At 44.3% G+C, this 6,000-nt stretch overlaps 1 protein-coding gene across 12 annotated transcripts in view; it reads right to left on the bottom strand.

Annotated features, from left to right (window-relative positions):
• The window catches only part of FoxP (forkhead box transcription factor P), a 317,599-nt gene that overhangs the window by 20,677 nt on the left and 290,922 nt on the right, over positions 1–6,000 (bottom strand). The window lies entirely within an intron of this gene.

Raw genomic sequence — 6,000 nt, 5'->3', positions numbered from 1 at the left:
TATATATGCGTACGTGCGTTTGAAAGAATATATTTCGATTGAAGTATTTGTTTTACTTTGTTTTTGAACACGTTACTTTACTGATACGGATAAAACGGAAAATCAGGATTTTCGGTGTTTCGGTAAATGTGTTGACTTTGTTTCTGTCTGATCAGCATCTTTTTCACATCTCTGACATACGAATTACCCGCTTCAATTAGCCAGTCGGTATTTACTAGAAATTTGCTCAATCTATTGCGGGCCAACAAATCTTGTCTCCAAACCCCTTTAGGTAGATAAAGCCTTGTTCCTAATCATTTTGAAAAAATATATAGAGCTTTAACTCGTTTGAGTGTATCTGTGCCATGCTATGCCCAGATGACGAGTCATTAGTTAGCTACCGTCAGGTGGATACGAGATAACTAGAAAACGCCAGATAGCTTTTAGTAGTTCTTTGTTGGCCTTTATAGTGCAGTTGAAGGGCAACGCATACTTTTTCTCCTTGTAATTAAGAATGAACAAAATCTGCCTCGTGGCTGACCTATGAATACATCCTATGAATCAATAGCTTCCAAATTGAATTTAATCTAGAATTTACGATTTAAATTCAAGCGTACTTGATTCAGAATTGTAGGAAGTTAGCGACATAAAAATAAGTGTCTAAACTCCTGACCGCAAAATTACAAACACTCATAACTCCTCGAAAATGATCCACACACAGACAATACATTGGTGATTCAGCCTCGACAGCGGAACACCTTAACTTCTTGCGACCAGTGCGTCACTCCCATTCATTCTTAGAATTGTTAACGGGTAAGCCTTATAAACGACTACTATTGCTTGCCCCGCTTTGTTCCGGAAATGGGTCAAAAACGCAGTCTCATTTGTTAACTCAGTAGCATTTCGGCTAACTAGCGTTCGATCGTTGCTATGCAACAATCTCTGGGTTCATATTATTACAACGTATGCGTCCGTTACGCGCATCTGTTTTTATGTAGACAAAGGTATACACCTAGCTAGGCCTGAATCACCCATTTAACATGGACACTATTTTTCAGCATCTCTTTCAGTACACCTAACAAAAATCCGACCAGGTCAGCTTAATATGCTTCTTTGAGGCTTCATATTGGCCTAGCTAATAAGCAATTGCAACGGTTTCCTTATAACATGTGAGTCTTGCAAGCAAATAAATAGGACGACGCTAAACAAAGCCTGCATGAAGCCGTACTGATTTACAAGAGATTGATTCACAAGGAAAAAGGCCCACGATTGGATCATGGATTCGCTATATATTCAGATATAGGACATAACAGGTAGGCAACTAGAAAAATCTAGAAATGTCGTTTCATTTTATTGACTGCGCCTTTATTAGTATTTTTTGCACTGTCATGCATGGAAGAGGCTCGTCGAGCACGATCACTCCCGCCATTTACCATCTATTGGCGCGTACCGCATGAATCCACAACCTGCAAATTTACCCCTACAAGGAACTAAACGAAGGACAGGAGTTGCAATGCGACACAGGCTAAGAGTGGCATAAGGAGGAAGATATTACTACTGTTGTTGCTATAAGCTGTGTTAGGTAATGCTGGTTTTGCCCCCTATAAGGCCGATGCAGATTCCCTCTTGTTCCCTCGTAAAGTTTTGCTTCTCGTCAAAGAGCTAACAGTCCCTGTCACTTTCCAAATGCATTTTTATCGATCGCCTCGCGTTTTAGATCGTTGTTTCAAATGTACTCAATGCTACCTCGAAGCATCCAAAACACGCAATTCGTCGCGTCTGCCTTATTGGTTGCATCCGTCCGTCCATCCATCCATCCATCCATCCATCCATCCATCCATCCCCGCATCTGAACTCCCTCGTTATCTTTTTCTCGTTCAGTCAAATGAGAAGTGTCATCATCGGCGCACCGAGACGCCTCGGTATTTTTCCATAACATCCGATCCTGCCGATCGCAGAAGCACGAGAACACCACCAAAAGCTCCGCCGACGGCAGAGACTTCATTTACCAATACCAAACACGTACCTAGCAGCAACTAGGAATGAACCAAATAATGCACCCGACTAAATGCCACCAGCTTTAGCGGCACGCGCTCGAGTGGAGGAATGGGATGTCTTCATTGAGCTGCGGGGGAACGGTGATTAATGGCAAGGGTGGCAATTGTGCTCATAAGGGGCCAATTTAGCTCGATGGATGCGTGCTGACCAAGCAGGGCAACAGACGACAAAACAAAACGCCATCATCTGCTATGCACGGGACGCGGCGATCGCCCTGCCATTTAAGTCTCCCAACGCTGTATCGATGCTTGTGTATTTTGCCATTTGGAACATATTATGGACATTAGCAGGAGAAGCAGCAGCACAATCATCATCGTCAAACTCACTATGCTGCCCTCTGCACCCTTCGATGCCGTATGGCTTTAGCGGGCCGCCTGTTATCGTGAGGCATTTTTTGTGCCGTTTGTTCGTTCACTCAATAGCGCCACCCTGTCTTTTTTTCCTTCGGTCGGGGGCATTTTTCACGGTAAAAGTATAGGGGAACATTGACATGCAAAGGCGAGGCAGAGCAACGAAAGGAGATAAAGAAGGACCGACAACTACTTTACTTACTCCCGCTATATGACTTCTTCTCCCTTTCGGTCGCATCGTCTCCTGCAGTTAAATTTATTTGCTTTTCGAAACAGCCAAATATAGCACATTGTCCTTTAATCGATGAGAAATTCAGGTCTGTTTCTATCGCCCAGTGTCAATGACCGGTAAATGGGTGGAGGCCAAACGACGCTTGTTTATATATCTATGTCGATAGCTAAACGTTAGCGCGTTACCAAGTGACGATAGGTGATGCATTGACGAATAGCACCGTAAGGTCTACACAATTTTGGTAACGTTGTTTGCCACAGGTGTAGCTTCTGTTGCCTATGTTTCGCGTTACGTAGAAACGATGGAAATTATTCTAATCAGTGTTTGTGGTCATAAATAGATTTATTCGGTATTTTGGGTACTGCCAAAAAAATGACAGTTCCTAATGAAATTATAGTACTTGTTCAATGGACATACCTGCGTGCTGGCCTGTTGTCGACACGTGATTGATTTATCGTACGTATCTGGTATGAGCGTGCAATGTATAGGTGTACGCACGTACAGCATTAGCCGCGGTCGGTCGGAGTGAAGTATATCTTTTCAAAATGATGAAATTATCATGAAGCACAACAGCGAAAATTATCGCCAATTAACCCTTATCAACACAAATTTAATTAACCTGTTATTTGTTTTCACTCGTTTGCAAATCTAATGAGCACAAACACTTCATCCAAGACGATTCATCCAAGGCACAACTACACTCACAAGACGCTATACGTCGCCCCTACGACCAAATGTCGATACAAAAACGCACGTTCTGACTGCTTTTCTCTATATTAGTCTTAGAACTACTATACTGTAATGATGTACCTGTTTGATCTAGACATAACAAATACATGATGCTGATACCAAAACAAATTCACATCCACTGGATCTTTGAATACAATGTAGTCGTACCTTTACCCCGTCTCAATTGACAATCTGAGTTACTTGATCTCATTCCACGTTTTTGTACGACGCTGTCATTTTTTCTGCTGTGCAGTGAGTATCCATGGGCAAAATGACAAGTAACCTCTCTTTAGGCGCAGGTCGTTATGGCTAATGGATTTGTTATACCAGAAACAGCGTCTAAGGACGACAGCGTTATAGATAATAATAATAATAATAATAATCATATCATAACAAGGAACATTCTAGCAAGAGAGTTACCTCGCCAGGTAGTTTACTTCTAGTGAAGATGGTTTAAAATCAGCATCATCTCAGGTTGAGTATTGGTACGGTTTAGCGTCTACGGTGACTGTGGTGGCGGCATCGTTAGCATCGGCGCCACGGGACGGCAAACTCTGCGGTCCGAGATATCACTGGCGTCAACGAGCTGGACTGAGCTAAGTCAAGCGTATCTTTCTGTTGTTCATCTGCTTATTGTGCTGCATGGTTTCATGCCCCGTCGTTGTCGATAACGGCGGTTCCTGAGATCGGAAATAACGCCGGAATCAACTGAAATCTCTACTAGATCAGCTGCTTCCATTATTACTGTACAATTTATAAGAGACATTTAAAGCTCCGCGTACTATCAGACGTTAGTCTTGGTATTCCCCCCACCCCCCATCGAAAGGGGATATGAAATCAGTTCTCTGATTGCGTGTCATTAGGGTCACATGCCAGTATTATTAACTCGACCAGTATATACAAACATCTCAGAACTGCTTTTAGTTTTCTGTAGAAAACAATTCAAATTTTTTTTAAAAAAAATTTTGGTATCAGATCGAACTCAGTAAAAGAACTGCTTTCCGCTCTGAGGGGGACGAATCCTGAGAAGAAGCTAAACAATGGAAAACATAGTGTAGTAGTACACTGGAAAAAAGAAATGCACTGAAAATTACAGTACTAGCCCTTTAGGTTTCCTTTTTCCCTGAGCTCACTCCCCAACACGTAGAAACTGAACTTGACAGAGAAGAAGTACTTGGAAGTGTTGAATGAGATCGTGGACGATTTGTTTTGCCTATTGGCAGGAATACAAACTTAAAAATGGCACAATTCTCTTCGCGTAGATCTCCTATTTGCTAATCGACGCCAGCGCTGAAGGAACCAGCTTCGCGAGTCGCTCATCAACAGCTGAACGGCTCAGCTACATGCTCACTGCTGGTATAACTACTGCATTATAGGATCACTACAGTGACTCCCATAAGCCAAGTGCACAAATATATATATAGAAATACAATGACGGAGGTATCTTTCCTCTCTTGCTTTGTCTTTTCTATCTCTTCGACTTCAGTATTGCATCTGTGCAATTTTTTTTGTTGGCCTGTCGGTCCGGCTACTTCGCCGTCCTTTCGTCGGCCGATCGGGCGTTTACTCGTTCGGGTGAACGGACCGAGTCGAAATAAAGAGGCCAACAGGTAGGCAGTAGACGTAGCAAACCTTTAGGGAGAGACCGATCTACCGTGAGATAGATAGTTACAGTAGCAAAGCATCCAACGCAGTTATCACGCATAATGCGTACGTATGAACATGAGACAGGTTGGCACAAGCCTGATTAGCGTTAACAGCAGCGACAGGAGTCGTACTGGTGTAATCTCGTTCGTCGTTGTTGTTGTCGTAGCGAGAGTATAGGCGGCGAGCACTGAACACCAGGGACGATACTCTACAACCATGGCCGTTTGGCTGGCCGCCGGCGAACAGGCATGCCGACGGTGGACAGCTGTGGTTGCCACCGCTGGACTGTTCCCTGCTGCTGCCGCTGCTGCTGCTGCTGCTGCTGCTGCTGTTATTGTTGTTGAGCACGACGACGACGGTGGTGATGATGATGATAACGGTACTGATGACGACGACGATGATGATGATGACGGCGGCGGCGTGTTGCTGTTCACGTCGGCGCTCCGTCCTCCTCGTGCACTGGCCCACTACGCCGATGGGTCAACGAAACGATGGACGCTATTATTTGAAGTAGAGGAAAGGACTGGATATTGTCTGTGCATCGTCCATTGAGGACGTGCAGGCTATATCGGACATGCTTGCTTACTCAGGGTAAAAGTATATGTGGATAACTTTGGCAACAGTCAGGGAATTTGTTAGGCATGGATACGATATAGAGGTTGGGTTGGGTTGCTGCTGCTGCTGTGGAACACAATTGATGCCAAGACCGGCACAAATGACCGCATGTCGTGTGGCATCTCAATTGACCACAGCGAGGCTGTGGGTGGCCACGGACGGCGGCAAGAGCGGAATCATAGGTTAATTGCTGCGGCATTCATGCGCCGGCTCTCACTCAACGTAGGTAAGATCTTGTTCTATTCCATGGTCTACCTCTGACCGGGTGTCTTTATGAGCTTATGCGCCCTCCACCTCTTTGCTATTACCATCTACAGCTGCTGATGTTTCGACTGTAGTTGCTACTGCTGCAGTCATATAGTGATTCGTTGTTAATATCTATGTGCCTGC

The sequence above is a fragment of the Varroa destructor genome, unplaced genomic scaffold, assembly GCF_002443255.2.
Source record: "Varroa destructor unplaced genomic scaffold, Vdes_3.0 BEIS01000004.1, whole genome shotgun sequence".
In the NCBI taxonomy this organism is placed as follows: Eukaryota; Metazoa; Arthropoda; class Arachnida; order Mesostigmata; family Varroidae; genus Varroa; species Varroa destructor.
Note: the sequence above shows the minus strand (reverse complement) of the source record. Positions and strands in the feature narration are given on the sequence as shown.